Raw genomic sequence first — 22,702 nt, forward strand, 5'->3', positions numbered from 1 at the left:
CAAAAAACAATTAACTAAGTGTGGGATCAGTTTATTTCATGATCGAGCAATCGATGTGTTTGGAAAAGTCATTTGTGATCGAAGGACGTCGGCTGGGAGTCAATTTAAAGTCCCTTGACCTCGGTGATCGGCCAAAATATGGTGTCGACAGCTGCCCCTCTTTACATAATTTCTATTGAAGGGAATAAAATTTTCCCGTATAGGAATTATGTAAAGATTTAGACCCATATTTTGGGCACTTGGGGTATGAAAAATTAAAACACTGAGAATCAGAATTTGACTTGGAAGTTAAAAGCTGGAAGCTAAAATCAACTTAGATCAAGGAACCAGAGGTTGATGACAGGAATTTAGATGCAAGAATTTAAAATCAACTTGGATCAAGGAACCAGAGGTTGATGATAGGAATTTAGATGCAAGAATTTAAAATCAACTTGGATCAAGGAACCAGAGGTTGATGGCAGGAATTTAAATTAAAATCAACTTGGATCAAGGAACCAAAGGTTGATGACAGAAATTTAAAATCAACTTGGATCAAGGAACCAGAGGTTGATAACAGGAATTTAAAATGCTGAAAATTAAAATCAACTTGGATTAAGGAACCAGAGATTGATGACAGGAATTTAAAATGCTAGAAATTAAAATCAACTTGGATCAAGGAACCAGAGGTTGATGACAGGAATTTAGATGCAAGAATTTAAAATCAACTTGGATCAAGGAACCAGAGGTTGATGACAGGAAATTAAAAATGCTGAAAATTAAAATCAACTTGGATCAAGGAACCAGAGGTTGATGACAAGAATTTAAAATGCTGAAAATTAAAATCAACTTGGATCAAGGAACCAGAGGTTGATGACAGGAATTTAAAATGCTGAAAATTAAAATCAACTTGGATCAAGGAACCAGAGGTTGATGACATGAATTTAAAAATGCGAGAAATTAAAATCAACTTAGATCAAGGAACCAGAGGTTGATAACAGGAATTTAAAATGCTGAAAATTAAAATCAACTTGGATCAAGGAACCAGAGGTTGATGACAGGAATTTAAATGCGAGAAATTAAAATCAACTTGGATCAAGGAACCAGAGGTTGATGACATGAATTTAAAAATGAGAGAAATTAAAATCAACTTGGATCAAGGAACCAGAGGTTGATAACAGGAATTTAAAATGCTGAAAATTAAAATCAACTTGGATCAAGGAACCAGAGGTTGATGACAAGAAATTTAAATTTTGAAAATTAAAAATGCTGACAAAGCAAGCCTAACCTGACACGAGAAGTTCTTCCGCGTTGAAGTGTACTTAACAAGATCCTGAAGATAAACGATTAATGGAGGACGAGTCTCAAGACTTAACCTATAACTTCCCATTTCTTACTCACTTCCCAGGATGCCCATTCGGTTCTCGACTTTCTTCTTATTTTGTGAAAAGTGCCCTTGCAGGTTTTCACTTTCCCTTCTGCATATTTGACTAGAAGCGCCCTTCCGGGTTTTCACCCCTAATTTTTAATTTTATTTTATTATTATTTTTTTTTTGGCTATCGATCATTTCCTGCAAATCTCATAGCAATGTACATGAGGTTATCAATATCCAAATCTTAATCTTATGATAAAATTTTATCAGATTAATAGCGCGTAAAATAAAAATGTAGAAGAGGGATAACATTAAAGTGTGGGTATACAAGAAAGATAAATCTGAGGATAAGTATAAATTAGAGCGTAAATATATAAAGAAGATAAATTAAAATGAAAGAATGATTTTATTATGGCTTGAGAGAAAAAGGTACAGTCTCAAAGAAAAAGGGTACAAGAATGGATCTCACAGATTCCTTATAGTTAACTTTGAAGTCCCTTAACTGCCATTATTTCAAGTATTCTGTTGACGAACATTCGTGCCGTGGTGACTTATTTCCTTTCCTAGTCCCGTATTCCCATCCTTATTTCTCTATTTTTTGGTTCTAAGGGCGCCCTTTCGGGTTTTCACCCCTAGAATTTTTTTTTTTTTTTTCAGGGTGCCTTTTGGGTTTTCACCCTTTACTCATTTTACAGAAAGCGCCCTTGCGGGTTTTCGCCCTCTTTCGCACATTTTGCTAGGAGCGCCCTTTCGGGTTTTCACCCCTACCCTTTTTTTTTTTTTTTAGGCATAATACCTTTTGACAGCATCTGCATTCACGGGTCTTGGGAATTCTTCGCCGTCCATGTGGGTCAAGATCAGGGCACCACCAGAAAATGCCTTTTTAACTACATAGGGTCCCTCATAAGTTGGCGACCATTTGCCCCGGGCATCATTTTGATTTGGAAGAATCTTTTTCAGGACCAGATCTCCTGGTTGAAATTCGCGCGGGCGAACGCCTTTGTTAAATGCCCTAGCCATTCTTCTTTGGTATAATTGCCCATGACACGCTGCTGCTAGCCTTTTCTCATCCAGCAAATTCAATTGGTCTAACCTCGATTGGATCCATTCTGACTCATCAATTCCTGATTCTTTCAGAATTCTCAGGGAAGGAATTTCTACTTCAATAGGCAAAACAGCTTCCATTCCGTAAACCAGTGAGTATGGAGTTGCCCCAGTTGATGTTCTTACGGAGGTCCGGTATGCATGAAGAGCGTAGGGAAGCATATCATGCCAATCTCTATAGGTGACGGTCATTTTCCGGATTATTCTCTTAAGATTTTTGTTAGCGGCTTCTACCGCTCCATTCATCTGGGGACGATATGGTGAAGAATTGAGATGTCGGATTTTGTATTGGTCACATAAACTTCGGACCTTCGGACCATTCAAATTCTTGGCATTGTCAGTGACGATTTCGCTGGGGAGGCCGTGTCGGCAAATGACATTATTTCGGAGGAATTTGAGGAATGTGTTTTGCGTGATGTGGGCATATGACGTTGCTTCGACCCATTTAGAAAAGTAGTCAATAGCTACCAAGATGAACCTATGCCCATTGGATGCCTTGGGATTAATGGGACCAATTACGTCGATGCCCCACATTGCGAAAGGCCAAGGTGAAATGAGATTGAACAATTGATGAGGCGGAACGTTTATCGGATCCGCATAGATTTGACATTTATGACATTTCCGAAAGTACTCGATGCAGTCTTTCTCCATAGTAGTCCAGAAGTATCCCCGTCTCATGATTTGCTTGGCCATCATATGTCCATTAGCGTGGGTTGCACAATTCCCCTCATGAGTCTCGAAAAGGATCCTCCTTGCTTCTTTTGCATCTACGCATCTCAACAATTCGCCATTGGAGCTCCTTTTGTACAGAATTTCACCACTGGAGAAGTATCCCAAAGCTAATCTCCTGATCATTCTCCTTTCGTTTCTGCTTGCCCCCGAAGGTAATTCCTTGGTTTTGATGTAGACCTGGATATCATGGTACCAGGGCTTACCATCGATTTCTTCCTCGACCATGAAACAGTAAGCTGGCTCACCCCTTGCTTTGATCTGCAATACCTGAGTCGTCTGCCCCTCTTCCATTTGAGCCATGACAGCCAGAGTGGCTAAGGCATCCGCGAATTGATTCTTGTCCCGACTGAGGTGAGTGAAAGAAATTTCTTCAAATTTCTTGATCAATTCCAGTAGGTACTTTTGATATGGGATCAGCTTCGGGTCCTTGGTTTGCCATTCTCCCTTGACTTGATAAATGATCAAGGCCGAATCTCCATACACCTCTAACTTTCTGACTTTCATTTCGATGGCAGCCTGTAAACCCATCACACAGGCTTCGTATTCTGTGATGTTGTTGGTGCAGTCAAATCTTAACTTGATAGCTATCGGGAAGTGTTTTCCGTCGGGGGATACCAACACAGCTCCTCTCCCATTCCCAGACAAATTGACAGCTCCGTCAAAATACCTTTCCCACATGTCAATTGGTTCCTTTTCCTCGCCGTCGACCTCATTAACATGCTCATCAGGGAATTCGAAATCCAAGGCTTCATAATCTTGGATAGGGTTTTCTGCTAGGAGATCAGCAATTACGCTCCCTTTTACCGCCTTTCTGGTCATATAGACAATATCATATTGAGAGAGTATGACCTGCCATTTTGCTATCCTCCCTGGCACGAATGGGCTTTCAAATACATACTTGATGGGATCCATCCGGGAGATGAGCCATGTCTTATGATTCAACATGTAGTGTTTAAGCCGATTCGCCGTCCAGGCCAACACGCAACAAGTTTTCTCTAGGAATGAGTACCTTGACTCGCAATCATTGAATTTCTTGCTCAGGTAATAAATGGCCCTCTCCTTTTGACCCGTGTCATCATGCTGCCCCAAAACACACCCCATTGAACTCTGTTGGACTGCCATGTACAGAATCAATGGCCTTCCTGCCACTGGAGGGACCAATATCGGCGGGTTTGACAAGTACTGTTTAATTTTCTCGAAAGCCTCTTGACAAACTGAATCCCATTGAGTGGTGTTGTTCTTTCTGAGTAGTCTAAAGATGGGTTCAGCTTTAGCAGTGAGGTTGGAAATGAATCTCGAGATGTAGTTTAGTTTTCCCAGGAAACTGCGCACCTCCCTTTCTACCTTTGGGGATGGCATTTCTTGAATGGCTCGAACCTTGTCTGCGTCTACTTCTATTCCTTTCTCACTTACTATGAACCCCAATAGCTTTCCAGATCTAGCCCCAAACACACACTTGGCTGGGTTCAATTTCAACTGATACTTCCTGAGTCTTTCGAATACTTTCCTTAGCACTTGTACATGACTTTCTCCCTCTCTGGATTTGATGATCATATCATCCACATACACCTCTACTTCTTTGTGCATCATGTCATGGAATAATGTGACCATAGCACGTTGGTAGGTAGCTCCAGCATTCTTTAACCCAAATGGCATGACCCGATAACAGAACACCCCCCACTGAGTGATAAAAGCAGTCTTATCCTTGTCTTCTTCATCCATGGGGATTTGGTTGTACCCGGATGCCCCGTCAATGCACGAACATCTACCCAATCCTGCAGCGTTATCGACCAGCACGTCTATATGTGGGAGAGGGAAATCATCCTTCAAGCTCGCTTTATTGAGATCCCTGTAGTCAACACATACCCTGACTCTCCCGTCCTTCTTCATTACCGGGACAACATTAGCTATCCACTGAGGGTACTTGACTACTTCCAAAAATCCAGCATCGTATTGCTTCTTGACTTCATCCCTAACTTTAAGCAGAGTATCGGGATTCATTCTTCTTAACTTCTGTTTTATTGGAATTGTCCCGAGAATTAGGGGAATCTTGTGTGTCACTATCTGAGGGTCTAATCCGGTCATATCATTGTAGCTCCATGAAAATACATCCAAGAATTATTTGAGCAATCTAACCATATCTTCTAATTCTCCACTCCCCACAATCTTAAGTTCCCTCTTTATTTCTTCAGTCCCTAGGTTTATGGTGTGAGTTTCGTCCCCGTAAGGCACCAGGGAAGGTTCGTCTCTTTCACCCCGTTCTTCTATAGGTTCTTCTTCAGAATCACTTGAAGTAATGGCAGTTATGGGAGTTTCAAAATTAACATGAGGAATTTCTGAGTCTATTGAATTATTGGGCATTAATTGATGAATGGTCCTGAAGAAACGAAAGTGGAGTATATTATAAGAATGGATTTTAAGAAAAAGAGAATTGGATGCAAAATGCGCTATTAATTCATTAACACTTAAATCATAAGAAGAGGGTCCATTTACAGCATTACACTTGTCACCATGGACAGAATGATCAAGTGTAGATAACAAAAGTACTTTACTCGAGATTGAGCACAGGAAGGTCTTCTGCTTCCCAATTATCCAGCTCTTGCCCCTTAGCAATTGGCGAGATCAGGGCTTCATATAGGGAGTCTAGTTGTATGACATCAACAGATGGTTCTTCGTGAAATTCTTCACCTTTGTCCCGATTCTCAATGGTTGATTTGGTGAAGACATCTGTGATTTTCGGGACAACCTTCATTTTCCCGACTCTCTGGTCAAATCTCTGATCCCGAAGCATGTTCCTCCTCCAAAATCGCCCATCCATAAGAGCATCTTCTTCATATCCCAGGCCGAAACGGCCGATCTTCTGAATAGCTGGTATGGGTTCAACAATTCCTTGCAATGCGGCACCCAATCCCTTGCCTACCTCGTATCCGCTCTTAAGCATTACCTTTGCAACCATAGCTGTAGCCCCTTCATCCCTCAGGGTAGTTTCTTGCAACTCTAGAGCCTGGAAAGAACTTTCCAAGGACTTTTCAGTTGTTTCCACATAAGGAAGTGATTGCGGCTTGGTGACCAGCATGGCTTCTTCCCCCCTTATAGTGATGATCCTGCCGCCCATGATGTATTTAATTCTCTGGTGCAGGGTCGAAGGTACGGCATTTGCTGAATGGATCCAAGGTCTCCCTAGCAGCATGGTGTATGCAGGTTCAATGTCCATCACTTGGAATGTGACGTCAAAAGTGCATGCCCCGATTTGGAGTGGCAAATCGATGTCTCCTAGTACCTCCCTCCTTGTACCGTCAAAGGCTCTTACCACCATGGCACTTTGGCGTATGTTTGATCGGTCGACAGGTAGCCTTGCCAAGGTGGCATTAGGCAAGACGTTAAGGGCAGATTCGTTATCGATTAGAACCTTGGCAACTATGCACCCTTTACATTTGGCTGTCACATGCAAAGCTTTGGTGTGCTTCAAGCCAGCCGGGTCTATCTCCTCTTCTGAGAAAGTGACGAAACTGGATGCCTGTATTTGCCCAACTATTTTCTCGAATTACCCCGGTGTGATATCGGGATTTACAAAGGCCTGATCCAGGATCTTTTGTAGGGCTTGGCGATGCACTTCTGAGCTCAAAATCAGTGACAGCAATGAAATCCGGGCAGGCGTCTTCCTCAGTTGTTCAACAACATCATATTCACTCTGCTTCATTATTTGAAGTAACCGCTCCTCTTCTCCCCTTGGTTCAGTAGGTTCTCCTTTCTCGACTTTCTCAACCCCCTCTTCTGTGTTCTCTTGTGGCTCTTCCATTTTTACTTTCCCCTTTTTCTTTTCCCTTTCATCATTCCCATAACATCTCCCACTTCGGGTTATAAATTTTACCTCTTGCTCTGGTGGGGAGGAGTTGCTGGTTGTGACAGGTTTTGGGTTTGATTGGGGAGTAGCATCGTCGGAGGGTCCGGCATAAGTAATTTTAAAGTGCTCGTGGAGAGCGAAGCATGGTTTAAGAGGGGTCATGGGTGGAGTATGTGTATAGGCAAGGTTAGGAGCTGAGGTGCTACTGGATGCCTCTTGAGTGAAGACTTGGAGATTGTAGTTCCATGGCACTGCATGAGTGTTTGTGACTGGGAGTTGAGGCGGGGTTTGGATGACTGTTATTGGTGGTAGTGGTGTTGATGTGTTAGGAGCAGAAAAGGTTAATCTGGGGTTGGGGGTGGAGGCATTCTGGCCAAATCTGGCTGCGTTCACTTCGCCCTCTACCTTTGACCTCTTTTGATATCTCAAAATTTTGAGGGACAGCATCCTCTGGACCTCTTACCGGAATCCCTCACAGTTGCGCAGCTCATGATTAGCTGCTCCTCCATGGTAGGGGCATCCCGTATCACTTTCTGACCCTGATGCCTGAGGGAAAAGGTAGCCTTCCCTTACTGTTATTGCAAAAATTTCCTCGAAATGAGGAATCAGTTGATCTACCTCTGCAGTTGACTTTTCATCCTCAGGTTCTACCATGTTTACATCACTGCCCGTACCATGATTGGGCAGGGGGTTTGAAGTGACATTGGGGAGAGAACTGTTTCCTTCAATCTTCAACCACCCATTTCTGATCAGGGCCTGTACTCTTCCCCTAAGAGCTCCGCAGTTATCAGTCGAGTGCCCGAGTGCCCCTCCATGATATTCACATCGGGCACTGGCATCATACCACCTGGGGTATGGTGGCTGAATTGGATCAAGGGGGATTGGCACTATCTGATTTATACCGAGGAGGTATCGGTATATTTCACTGAGTGGGAGGGGGAGAGGTGGATCAGGATTTCTCTGTGGTCTAGGATTATTTTGGGGAGGAGGTGGTCTTGATTGAACAGGTTGAAGAGGCGGTCTAGGTTGGTAAGCTGCTTGCGGTAGATACTGTGGGCGTGGGTGAGGATAATTTGGAATGTTTGCTATTGTCGAGCCATGAGCAGGAGGATATGGCCGAAAATTATTCTGAGAGAATGGAGGTTGGGCTTGTCGGGTGATGGAGTGCACATCACCTTCCTTCTTCTTACCAAAGCTGGCAGTCTTCTTTGCAGGATTCTCAATCAACTCCTGCAATCGTCCTAACTTTAGATTAGCTTCGATTCTTTCACCAGCTTGGATAATATCTGAAAAGCTGTTGGAGGTATTTCCAATCATCAAATTGAAATACGGAGCTTTTAACGTTTCAATGAACAGGGAGCAGAGTTCATTGTCAGTCACTGGGGGATACACTTCCACTGCTTTCTCTCCCTATCTCTGGCCATACTCCTTAAAGCTTTCCCTTTCTCTCTGCACCAAATTTTGGAGGTCTCTCCTTGTGGGGGCGATGTCATAGTTGAATTTGAACTATTTTAGGAAAGCGTCGGCCAGATATTTCCAGGAGCGCAGTTTGCTCCTATCTAGTTGAATGCACCATCTAACAGCTGCCCCAGAGAGACTCTCGTGGAAGGAGTGGACCAGAAGTCTATCATCTTCCATAAGGGCGAACATCTTAGCGATGTAAGTAGCCAGGTGAATGCGAGGGTCTAAATTCCCGATGTATTTGTCGAAGTCCGAGACTTTGAATTTGGGTGGCACCACCACATCCGGCACCAATCTTAGTGAAAACACATCAACCGAACCATACATATTCAGGCCCTCTATTGCCCTTAATCTTTCTTCAAGAGTAGAAAGCTTCTTGTTCTCTCCTACTCTGCTTTCTCCTACTGCATGAGCTATTCCCCCTCTTGGGAGATAAGGGGCAGGATGAACTGGAGGGATCGGGATAGAATGGTGTAGCTCGGCATTAGAGACAGTCGAGTAGTAGGGGAAAGGTAAGTCATTATTTAGGAGGGTCGGATTGACAGTGATTGTCGGATCCGGAATAGGTGGCTGAAAAGTAAAAGAGGTTGAAGCTTGGTGAGAATCAACCGTTGTAGGAAGTGGGGGAGGTAATGGCAAATTTGGTTCTGAGGGAGGCTTGTTCTGGGATATCTCCTTCATTAATTTCATGAGCTCCGAGACTTGATCTCTCAATTCGGAAACTTGTCCCTGTAGGTTCTGGACTTGTTCCTGATCTTCCATTATCTTCTTCGTTCGTGATCTTGTTAAGTACACTCGTCTCGGTCGAACTGCTTGTTTGGTCAGGCTTGCTTTGCTTGAAGCAATGTTGATTTCCTGTGGGAAAAATCATTAAATGAATTTCAAATTTTGTTAAAAATTAAAGGTCCTAATTTGGACAAAGGATACGGTGGCATCTGAAAGCCAGGAATGGGATCTGTAGAAGGATAATTGCATCAATTTTATCATGGCATCGCTCGATAGTCTAACGGTGAATGACTGGATCGAATGCGTGTCTATGATACTTGTCCATATGGCACATTCGTCTTTTCGCATAACCCTAGCGAGGATAGTTCCTACGGGAGTCATACTATTCATTCACAATTTTGCTAAACAATGGTCCAAAGTGATTTTATTAATCGAATAGTTCATACATAGCATTTTACAATTGCCTAGGCTCAGGGAGACTTTTTAGAATGCAATGGCATCTTTTGAGATACTCGTAGAGCCTTTCCTCTTGTCGGGCGGGGTTGAATGTTCTTAAGGCATATTCGGATTCTGGCAAGAGCTCTTGTTTCCCTCGTGCTATCATTCTCTCCAGCTGGTCAACATTTTCTCTCAGCTCTTGATGGAGAGTAGCTTGTCTTTCTTTTTCCTTTCTTTCCTTAGCACACTCCTTCAAAATATCATTGATAAGCTGTGCTTGCTCTTTTAGTTCAAGCTTCTTCTTTTTGCCCTCTTGTTTATACTCTTCCATGAGTATCTCTTGGTATTTCATTTTCTCTTGCAATTCGTCATTCCGAACTCCTGCCTCCCTTACTGCGCCTTGGAGGGAGATCTTTTCCCTTTCCCACCGCGTTTCTTGTTTCTCAAATTCTGCCTTTTCTGTCATTGCTTCTTCCCTGAGCCTTTTTACCTCCCTTTTGAGGATTTGCTGTCGGTCCTCCAACTGCCTTATCTATTCTAGCAATTGCTGGTTCTCGGCATCCGATCTTTGTAGAGAGCTGACCAACTGGACATTAGCTTCTTTTGAAAGAACATTCTGATGGGGGATGCTACTTTCAGGTTCTGTTGGCTCGGCAGTTGGGTATCCTTGATCCCTGCTGGCCCTCCATCTAAGGTAATCTTCCATGGCACCCGGCCCTTTAGGCGATCTTTCCATCATAGTGATGCTCTCCCAGGATTTGCGGAATACTTTCAATTCTTCCTCGCTACCGAGTTCATGATAAAAATGACCTTGATGGTATTCTTCAACACTGAGTGCGGACTGGGTTGAACCGAACTGCCTCATTACCAATGCCGGGATGTAACTCGTGTATCCGATCACTCCAATCAAAGATACCAAATAATTACTCCCTGTGTTGAACAAAATAGGTTGACCCGACGTCCACAATTTCCTCCAGCAGTAGTTGTGACTGTTGAAGCTTAGAATCTGCTCTTGCCACTACAGCTCGTTCTTTAGGCTGATTACTAATCTAGCCATTTTCTCAATAAGTGGCTGGTCAGGGTACCAAGTTAACCCCTTTGTCTCTAGAGGACACATGTGACTGAGGATCCAGAGGTGTAACAATTGAGAACAGCACTTAATAGATCCCTTGCCTTGTTGTCGATAATAAGTAAGAGTCAATAGAGTCTCTGCAAGGATCGCCGGTATTGGGTTGACCTTCTGCTTTTCTACTGCCTAGAACATCTCCGTGACACTGCAGGTTATAATTCCCAAAGGCCCAGGGAATAAGATTAGGCCATAGATCCCCAAAGCTAGTGCTAATGAAGCTTGCTCCCATTATTCATCTTGGATGCACAAGTCCAACTGCTTCTTGAGGTGTTCCCTTTGATAGTTTCTCTTGCCTTTGCTTCCTCTGGGGGGATCCCCAACATATGCGCGAATTGTTTCCAAGTCTGCCTATGCTCGAGGTGTAGGTAGATCTGATTCTGTGCCACATAAGGAATCTCTAGCAGCGCTTGATATTCTTCCATAGTGGGGGTCGTATCAATGTCGTTGAAGGAGAACACCCCATACTTGGGATTCCAAATTGACAGCATGGCCTTTAGCGCCGAAATTTGGACTTTGATCCATATCAAGGTTGCAATCCTCCCATTTTTTTCCTCGAACTTTGCCTTGACGTGATCGGGAAGCAATTTCCAACTACTGGATAGACCCTTGAGACTGGTCATTCTAACTTCGACCTTACTTGGGTCTAATGGAGGTAACAGGCCAGTATCTGCCCCGGTGACATCACATTATGGGGACACTGAACTATAAGGCAGTCTGGACCACGATCTAGCGTTCTGTTCTTGTCTAAGAACTTCTTCCGTCGACTGACTCGAGGATGCCATGTTAAAATTGACGTTTATTCTTTTACAGACCCTAATTCTGTGATGCCTATGGAGAAAACTCGTTAGCAGGACAAATTCAGGTAATTTTGAATTATACCGTTAGCGAGGCGATACCTACACATCTATCAAAGTAGGAAGATGTGTAGATCGTTCTAACAGTATGATTCAAAATTACCCCCAAAATTAAAAACCACAAGAAAATACAAACAGAGTAGGGTGAAAGCAAGTATGTCCCTTTTGTCCTGAAATAGGGAGAATCCTAGTACCGGGTAAGTGCTATCTAATTGAATAGTTCTATCTTATGAGGTAGTTTGCTACGGCTTCCAGCTACTGTGATAGCTTAGCTCAAGGTCAAATTTTCTAAAAGCCACAAGTTCCCAAATTGCCCCTACTGTAAATAGTAGAGCCCCATTCCATCACCATGATACTAACGAGAGAATTCCACTGGTATCGTAGTAGATGGAACAAGTTTCAATCTGAACAGAAGCCTTCACGGATACTAACATGGTAAAACCCACGAGTACCGCTACATGACTCCCTCCTACTTCCCTAGAGGGTAAGAAAGCCCGAGTATAGGGCTGAAGTGTGTGAGGATATTGTGTAAGTACTCAGTGTGTGAAGGGACACATTTACCTTTTCCCTTCATGAGAATTTTTTTTTTACATTTTTTGATGAAAGTTGCTGTGGGAAATAAGACAAGCAAAAATGGTTAGAACAATAACAAATCAATATATCAAGATTTTCGAATTTTGCAAATTAAACCCCCCCTAATTACAAATTCAATTTATATGAGCATAAAACTAAATCTATTCTTGGACCTCTAAACTAGGGTAAAAAAAAGTCCCCAACGGAGTCGCCGAGTTGTCACAAGGTATTTTGCGGTCGCTCGGATGAAGCTCTTCACCGAAGTGGAAAAAGTGAGGAGTCACCACTCTAATTTTGAGGGAAATTAAAGAAAACCATTTTGTGAAAATAAATTAAAAGGAAACCACTTCAAAAGAGAAAAAGAGATTCTAGGTTCAGGGTCCGTATACGGGTGGGGAAGGTGTTAGGCACCCCGCCTCGTCCCTCAACGAGAGTAAATAGATTTAATGTTATGCTCTTTATAAATTAAAAATATAATTAGAGGGTTGGGATAGGGATGATGTTAATCCTTTGTGCGTAATAAAGAAGTGTTCGATATTTCACTTATTTTGGGTTGTCCAAGAACACGAGTTCATGAGATGGCCCTTTAGTGAATAGGTGTCAAATAAAGTTATCTTGTATATTGGAGTTGTGTTATTTTAATTTTCATTTTGTTAAAAGAGCTCGGATAAGAAGTTTCTACCGATCTCTAGATATGTTTTATTAAGAGTTTTAGGTGGGAGATTTTGGATAAGAACTCTCCTCCGATCTCCACATATTTTATTGAGGTTTTGGTTGAGAAACGGGTAAGAACTCTCCCCCGATCTCTTAGAGTGTTCGGTTTAAAAATTTAAATGAAGGATCTCGGATAAGAACTCTCCTCTGATCTCCGTGTTTTATTTAAATGAGAATCGGGTAAGAACTCTCCCCCGATCTCTTAGAGTGTTCGGTTCAAAATTTAAATGAAGGATCTCGGATAAGAACTCTCATCTGATCTCTGTATTTTAATTAAACGAGAATCAGGTAAGAACTCTCCCCCGATCTCTTAGAGTGTTCGGTTCAAAATTTAAATGAAGGATCTCGAATAAGAACTCTCCTCCGATCTCCGTATTTTAATTAAATGAGAATCAGGTAAGAACTCTCCCCCGATCTCTTAGAGTGTTCGGTTCAAAATTTAGATGAAGGATCTCGGATAAGAACTCTCCTTCGATCTCCGTATTTTAATTAAATGAGAATCAGGTAAGAACTCTCCCCCGATCTCTTAGAGTGTTCGTGATATAAGATCAAACTTTTCAACGATTTCCTAGGTGATTACCTTGTCAGAACTCTTTGGCCAGCTATATCCTATCTCTTTTGGTTACTAATCTGGGATCTGATCTTATCTCGATTCCCACTCTATTATGCTATCTCCTGGACTCGTTTAGTAACCTGACCTCATAACTTTTTCTCTGAGCTACTATTCAACCTTTGGTTATTTTTATTTGTTCGAAAAAAAAAACTTTCACGTTAAGATACTTCTACCAATATTTTATTAAGTTACCTACATGTTGCCCACAACTAGAACACCTATTTTCGAAGGAAATGAAAACTAAGGAGAAATAAATAAGGTTCACGGACGAATAGAAGAAGTAAACATCGGGAAATAACTATCAGCCTGAATAATCTACATTGGGATTTTAGTGCTACTGAACTTAATGGAAATTTGAAAAATAAAAACAGATAAACTGAAACACAAGCATCTAGCGAAACAATAGTCTAGACACTTACCTGTGGGAGGTTGAGACTCTTGAGCTAACTCTAGTGTCCATGAATCTTGTAGAGGTGGAAGCCGATGGCCAAAAGACTAAAACTTACTCGAAATAACAAGAACTAGGTCGAATGCGGTTGAGCCAGTGATGGTAACTGGTCGGAATGAGATTAAGCTTGGAGAATAATATCTTTGGTATTAGGGTGATGAAGACGAAACCAAGACAAAAAATGGTATCGCAGAGTAATGAACAGACTGAAAATGAAGATTTTCAGGGTCCAAGACTCCTTCAATGGAGATACTTAAAAAAACTAGTTTCTAAAGTTTCCCGAAAGCTCAGAATGGCAAAGTAGGAAGACTGAATTAGATTTCAGAGCCTTTTCACTATAATCACCACCACCCTTTTTTGCCCGTCCCTTCTACAGTATTGCATGTAGGTATTTATAGGAGCAGGTGCTTCTAATGAAGGGTCGGGATCTCTCTGTGGAGCGGAAGGTGCAGATTTCAAAGGACATGATCCGATGTCTGAGAATTAGAGAGAATCAAAATGGACGGCTGGGATCCTATCCAGAATATCCGTCCTTTCTTTTCCTAATCCAACGGCTCAGGATCTTGCCTTACAAGATGGATCCGAGGGCTGGGAATGAAAAGCGTCAAACCTGTCGTCTGCTTTTGATCCAAGGGCTCCGAGTTCGTCCTTGCAAGTATGATCAACAGTGAAGATTGTGATGTACAGAATTGCCATAACTGTTTTTGACGTCTGTCAGCAATGTGGGTGATTCTACAAATAAGGCGTGCGGTGAAGATTTGCTCACACCTACAACGCTTTAACTACCTCGGCTCTGATTATGTAGAGAGTTATTGGAAGTCATCTCATCCTCTTCGTGCTTTCCGATCTCTATTCCTTCCAATCTTTCTATTATGACCCTCTTCTTTACCGATCTTTCTCATATCGGGTCCCTCATCGCTTCTCGATCTCTCTCATTCTAGAACTTTCCTCTTTATCCGATCTGCCTAAGTCAAAGCAATTAATTTTTTGATTACCGATGCATCCGCTTCGGTTCCTGTATGCAATAAATGCTCAGGTCCTATATATATGCACCAGCGAAAAAAACTCCTCCACACTTCACTTCTCCTCCTTCCATTTCTCCATTTCTCTTGTTCTAGCTTCTCCGGTGACAATTCCGATCATGGTGACTACTTTTGATCTTTTTCCGACTGTTTTCTTTGCTCCTCGACTGAAAATTTACGATCCTGGTGATCGGAGAAACATGGGAACAATATCTGATGACAGTGAAGGAACCGAACTAATTTATCGATCAGGATAAAAAATGACGATCGTGCCATTCTTGAATCGGTCCACGGTATAATTGGTGGGCGATCTCGCAAGAAATCTTGCTAATTTCAATCTTAATGTCAGTGACCGCCTCTTGAAGTTCATTTGGCTCCTCACCACATCGGGCGTCCCGACTGCAGCTTGATTCAGGTCGATGACATCGACGATGACTCCACTCACCATCATGAGATTCATAGTCACCCCATCTGAGCTGCACATCTATTCGATGCCTATGGCTGGCTTTCTGATCAAACACATCTTTTGATTCAACCATAAGACCAGGCTTTGACATAGGTCCTTACTAGGTAGGATGTAGTGCCGATCTTTAGAGATCGCCCAAATGATGTAATCTGACCTTTAAAGGTTCTCTTAATGATGTAATCCGATCTCTTGAGATCGCCCAAATGATGTAATCTGACCTTTTGGAAATGAAATGAAATTTTATTTGAAGGTTATTATTTAATTATTGCATTGGTTACTTTTCCGATCTCTGATGTGCATATCCGATCTGATCTCTAACTAAATCGTCATTAGCCGATCTGCGGCTTTGAAAATTCGCACAATCCGATAACCCTAGCTAGCTGATCTCATTTTATTCGATTTTATTATTGTGTTTCTGGAACCTTCCCGTGATGTGTCAGGAAAGCGGGTCGATTCCGCTAACCGATGCGCCGCTTGGGACTTTGTGAGCATTAAATGCTCAGACGGGTATAAATAGGGGGAGGATCAATCAGTTGATCCCTTATGTCACTTTCAGCACTTTGCTAGCAATTTCAAAATTCTCTCATTTCTTCAAGTATTTCCAGCACCGATCACATTCTGCTAAGGGTTTTGATCCTTTTCTTAATTAAACTTCTTTGGTTTCTTTAAGAATGAGTGGCGCCGAGGGTCAGAGAGCTGCGAGCCTGTCTTCTATCCATGTTTCGTGGACCTCGAAAGAGGGAGACATAATTAGATCGAGTGGTCAAACCAGCATGACCCTTGTTCCAGTAAATGGTCCGGCTGCCAGACCGAGGCGAGGGGCATCTTTGAGGAGAGACAACTTGCCAATTGATGAGTTGCCTTCAGTCTTGAGAGAAGCGATCTCAATCTATAAGCTAGGAGTACAATCTGCTGATCGACTCTTTTGAACTGATCAAATGCCATGGCGATCATTGGGCCGACCACTTCTTTGATGAAGGCGATCTCATCATGGTGTATGAAGAGCAACTGAAGGCCGGGCTCCATTTTCCCTTGGATGAATTTTACAAGGCTGTCCTAAAATTCCACCATGTCTCGGTAGCCCAAGTGCATCCGAACTCCTGGCGGACTCTAATAGCCTTTCGGAGCCTCTACCAAGCTATGGGACTAGAACCCACAGCCAAAGTTTTTATCGAGCTACATAGGCTCGCCCGAAGGAAGGATGATGAGTTCTAGTTCTTCCAAGCTAAGCCCAATTGTTGTCTCTTTACCGATCTCCCTTCTTCATTGAAGAATTGGAAGAACCGGTTCTTTATTTTGAGGAGCAAGATTCGGAACGGCTTTGAGGGCATCCCACAGAGTTGGCAACACCTGGTCGCTCCGATCCCAAAAAAGATCACCTTGAATAAGGACAAAGACGCCATAGTGAAAGAGTTAAAGTCTCAGGCGTCAACTCAGAAATTCTCTTGCTTAGACGCGTTGATAGCCGAACTAAAGTATTGGATGATGCGGCTGATCACTGACGAAGAATACGAGCTTTAGCTCTCTGACCTTGGCCCTGGTACTACCCATATCTCTAGTCTCTGAATCTTAGTGAACTCACTCAGTTCTTTATACAGGTATGGCGGGCGGCGATGCTTCCAAGGAGAGCCGCAAATGAAAGAGGGAGGTCTCCAGGGAAGTGAGGGCAATGAAGGGGGTCACCATTGTTGATGCTCAGACCCCTCATCATGAATCAGTAGAGGTGCCGAGCTCTCCTCCACGATCTCAGGAGCAACCGATCTCTGAGGTAGAGGTCATCACCTCGGCTCCTCAACAAATCGAGCTTCCACCTCCCCCCTCCTCCTCTGATCTCTTCCAATGTAGAAGGGGAGTCTTCCGGTCCTATGGTCAGGAAGCTTTCCCGGGGTGCTCAACTTCTGATCCTATCATTGGAAAGGAATCGCTCTATAAGGGGGAATCCCAACCTGGCCAAAGTCATGGGAGCTTCTATCTGCTTCCAAGAAAATCGAAACCGATTGGCAGAGGAGAGCATGGATGACATCTTAGCTTAGACAATGAGCTTGTGCTTAGAAGCCATTGCTAATCAGCACGTACTCAGAGAGAAAGCCCATGCCTTAAAGAAGGAGATCCTTAAGGCGGTCCAAGATGCCTCAGCTGCACAAGCTCAGCTCTCCTCTGCTAAAGACTACATCACCAGAATGGAAGAGCGAATGAGGCATTATGAAGAGAGGATAACGGAGGTGGAACGAGAACTTAAAGACTCCCAGCTGGTCGATCTGTCGATCTCGCTCATTATGCTGAAGACCTTCGAGCGAAGGAGGAAGAGCTCCGAGGATGAGGAACTTCAAGCTAAGGAAGAGGAGAGCACTACAAAGGAGGCCGGGGCTTATGTGAATGCCCATAATGACCTTATGGCTGAGCTGAAGAAGCGGTACTCTGAAGAGGACTTCTCCTGGATGAACGAGCTCGCCCCAGAGGACGAAGATGAGAGCGATGAAGATCCAGAGAGAGTGAGAGAGAATGAGAGAAATGATGATGTACTTAGAGAACAGGCTGGGGGAGACCCTCCAGCCGAATGACTTGTAAATTTTTATTTTGAAATGAAGTAAAGTCCTCTATTTTATTCAATTTCTTAATGAGATCGGAAAGTGCCCCAATTGTATGATTACTTAATTTTTTGAACGTATTAGAACATCAAACTTAAAAGCAACTATTAATCAAAGTATAAGAGATCAGAAAAACATTGTAAGCGTGAGATTAGACTAAGCCATGACCAAACACCGGGTATAACTTTAGAACATTAGAATTGGAAAGACTTGATTCGAATTCTTAAGATCAGAATCATCATTAAATCGGACAGAACCTTAACTTTATTTTAAGGAATATCTGGGATATACAAGTGAGGAACCCGATTCTAGCATTAGCTAAACAACTTTCCATAATATTTATAAAGAGAGATCGGGAGGCAAGACTGGAGGGTATGGAGACCTGAAATTTGTTCGAACCCCTCTGATAAGAGATCTGAAAACAATTAACTGTGGGATCGATTTATTTCATGATCGAGCAATCGATGTGTTTAGAAAAGTCATTTGTGATCGAAGGACGTCGGCTGGGAGTCAATTTAAAGTCCCTTGACCTCGGTGATCGGCCAAAATATAGTGTCGACATCTGTTGTAAAAGGTATAAGTGAACAAATATAATTGTTCTAAGAGATACAAAGTGAATGGTTATATCTATTCTAAGAGGTATAAGTGAATGGTTATATCTATTCCAAAGAGGCATAAGTAAATGGTTGTATATGTTCTGAGAGGCATAAGTGAACATATGTAATTGTTCTAAAAGATACAAAGTAAACGGTTGTATCTGTTGTAAAAGGTATAAGTGAACAAATATAATTGTTCTAAGAGATACAAAGTGAATGGTTGTATCTGTTCTAAGAGGTATAAATGAATGGTTGTATCTGTTCTAAGAGGCATAAGTGAACGGTTGTGTATGTTCTGAGAGGCATAAGTGAGCAGATGTAATTGTTCTAAGAGATACAAAGTGAGCGGTTGTATACATTGTAAAAGGTGTAAGTGAGCAGATGTAATTGTTCTAAAAGATACAAAGCAAACGATTGTATTTATTCTAAAAGGTGTAAGTGAACAGATGTAATTATTCTAATAGATACAAAATGAACTATTGTATATGTTCGAAGAGATGCAAATACTTTATAAATAGCAGTTTGGAAACAAAATCTATTAACTTTTCTTTTTTGTCTCTTCTCTTTATTTTTACCTACAATCAACATTATTATTCTTTAATTTATTATTGGAAGAATTTTAAAATTATTGTCTAGATTTATATTTTGATTATTATCCTTGAGGGATCTGCCTAAAACTACCTATAACATAGTGGGGGTTTTACTCTTTGTCAATTTCATTATATTGAAGGAAGCAAATACTCCATATGATATTTATTGCAAATTGACTGAAAATTTTTGTAGAATAATTGCTCAAATTGAGTGTGCTAGTGCTATTGGTAGCTTAATGTATGTTATACATTGCACTACTCCTAATATTGCTTTTGCAATGTGTAAATTGTCAAGATATACTAATAATCCTAGTGTAGAATATTGAAAAGAAATTTGAAGGGTTTTTGGATATTTAAAAAAGGAATTATAAACTATAGATTATTCTGCGATAAATTTCCAATTGTGCTAAAACCATATAAAGAGTTGTATCCATGCAAAGAGTTGTGTCCCTTGGCTAAAAGATGTAACTAAATGAAAAGATGCAATTCTTCTAAATAGTTACATGCATGAAGAGATGAACTTATTGGCCAAAAGGTTGGTATATTCTAAGTAGTAAATATAAGAGCCTTACAAGTCATTTGTAAGAAGTGACAAAAAGACAAATGAGTATGCATTTGTGTGTGTGTGCAAGTTTAGCTTCATTCTTTATTGTTAGATACTCTCATTTTAAACAAGTTGTGGAGCAATTTATTTCTGCAAATAAGGTACATATCTAGACTGTGAATTATTTATGTAGTTCATGTTATAAACATGTGATTATATGGTTGACTAGTGAAACAAATATGGTGGAGATCCTAGGGTTATACAAATGCCAATTGGATAAGTAGTACTAAGGATAATAAGTCAACCTTTGGTTGGGTGTCCACTTTAGGTGGAGGTTCTATTTCTTGGGCATCAAAGAAACAAACTTGTATAACTCATTCTACGGTAGAATCTGAATTTATAACTTTGGCAAATGTTGGTAAAGAAGCAGAATGGCTGAGAAACTTGTTATCGGATATTAAGTTGTGGCCACAACCTGTGCCATCTATTTCTTTATATTGTGATAGTCAAATCATAATGGCTAAAGCTTATAGTAAAATATACAATTGAAAGTATATACATATAAGCTTAAGACATGAAAATGTAAGACAATTAGTCTCTAATGGTGTTATTACCATGTTTATATTAAATCCTATAATAATCTAGTAAATCCTTTGATAAAAGGGCTCTCGAGAGTTATGATCATAAGAACATTTGCTGATTAGGTTTTAGAATATTCCATTAAATTTACTAATGATAGGAACTCTACTTTATAGTATTATTACTAAATAAAATTTAAAGGGTAACAACAAGTCATTAGTAAATGTTGTAATTAAGTACTTAGTGTACTAAGTTAATGGAATGAGGATGTGTATTTATACTCTTAATGAAGTTTAATATTAATATAAAAGAAACTTCACCTATATAAACATAGGAAGTGGTGTCGCTTCAACAAAAGTGAGAATAACTTTTGTAAATATTCACGAAAACAGGAGGTAGCACAAGGCCATATTCGTGCTAAAATTTTGGTGAACTTTTTAAGTCGAACTAAATGATTCGTGTGTGTTGTATTTCCGGTTCTATTTAATAGGAATCTAGGTTTAAGCTAAAGCCACCATGATTTCTTTAGAACTTTTAAATACTTACACTAAAGAAAGGTTTAAATTGAAAGATACTTTTCATTATGCATGAAACAATGAGATCTAACAATATAAGCTAAGTGGGGAATTGTTATAAATAGCTTGTATGTTAGATAGTATAGAGAGAAATAATTATTATATTGTTAAAATATAAAAAAGTGAAGAAATGGCAAGAGTGAAATATGTATAGAATTATATATATATATATATATATATATATATATATATATATATAAATAAATATATATTATTCTATTATGGTACTTGACACATATATGTGTGAAATAAAATAATTATCTTATTGTAATTTCTGTAAATAAATTACGAACAGATGTGTTTATTAACAAGTAGATATGTCTATTAATAAACAGATATGTCAATTCTATACAAATAGTCACAACTATTTGTATAAGTGTCTGTTAATAAATAGTTATGTCTATTTTATACAAACAGTCACAACTATTTGTATAGGTATCTGTTAATAAATAAATATGTCTTTTACACAAACAGTTGTATCTATTGGAGATAGATAAATGTGTCTATCTAGAAAATGTGCCATAACTTTTCATTATTTATAAATATTGATGAGTTTTTCAATCCAGTGATATACTACTACTTTTTCTTCTTTTCTTCTAGTCTCTCTAAATTCGGTTCGTATAAAAAGTTCTTAAGGAAAATTTTTAGGAGTTGCTGTCTGCAGATTTCAGGCTTTGTTGTATCATGGAGGTATATTGTCATAACCTTGCAGTAATCTAGTGTGGGCAATTAATACCTTAAAGATAGTGATTCATCACACCTAAAAGCCTATTCTACACCCACTACCTCAACAGAGGTCAGTTCAATCTATCTATATCCAGGTCCTCTTTTATATAATTTATTAGTTATCTGTATTGGAAATATATGCCGTATGCTAGAAGGATTGATACCTATATGGACACTCAATATACATATGATGATGGCCCCAACAATCCTCCAACTTCATTACCGTTTGGACCCAACTGTATTACAGTCAGCCAAGCTGTACCAACTCTCACCACCTGAAGTAACAATATTCCCTTTGTCCATTTTCTCATCATCATACTTTAGAATGAAAAAACTCTCAAAATTTAATTTTTTTTTAATATTATAATTATAAGATAAACACTTGTTTTATTTTTCATGTCTTATCCCAGGATTTAATACTTGGAATGATGTTAATAAGACCTAATCGTCTCTATAGCAATGCTGCAATACAAATTGAAGCAGAGCTTACCAAGGAAAGGCATGGATCAGTTCCAAGAATTTACGTAGTGTGTGGCCAAGATAACATTGTAAAGGAAGATCTGCAGAGGTGGATGATCCAAGAAAATCCACCTGATGAAGTAAAGCTTATCTCTGATTCTGATCACATGGTCATGTTTTCAAAACCACAAGAACTCTGTTCTTACCTCAAGGAGATTGCCAACAAATATTTTTGAATATATTCCCTGAATCTGTGGTAGAATAAATTTATGTGTTTGCTGAATCTTTTTAGGTTTGAGAAGAACCATACTTCTATTGTTTCAGTGAATTGCTTTCAAATGCGAGTCACAATATAAGAAATGTTCCATAGAAATAGAGTGCTTATAGAAGTTTTTAAACAAAAACTATAAATAAAAATTACTAGGGCATTTTAATGGCCACATAAAATTCTATTTACACTTTAATTATCCAATAATAAACATAATTATTATATTTTGATATTTATTAAAGCAATAAAATTATTATTATTTTTTAAAAAGCACGTATTGTTATTATTATTATTATTTAATTAT

The 22,702-nt window shown here is 40.3% G+C and overlaps 1 pseudogene; it reads left to right on the forward strand.

The window, feature by feature from the left end:
* LOC131176604 (methyl jasmonate esterase 1-like) overlaps positions 1–22,503 on the forward strand; it is a 29,743-nt pseudogene extending 7,240 nt beyond the window's left edge.
* Positions 22,504–22,702: the final 199 nt, after the last annotated feature.

Source organism: Hevea brasiliensis, unplaced genomic scaffold (assembly GCF_030052815.1).
Source record: "Hevea brasiliensis isolate MT/VB/25A 57/8 unplaced genomic scaffold, ASM3005281v1 Scaf181, whole genome shotgun sequence".
Taxonomy (NCBI): Eukaryota; Viridiplantae; Streptophyta; class Magnoliopsida; order Malpighiales; family Euphorbiaceae; genus Hevea; species Hevea brasiliensis.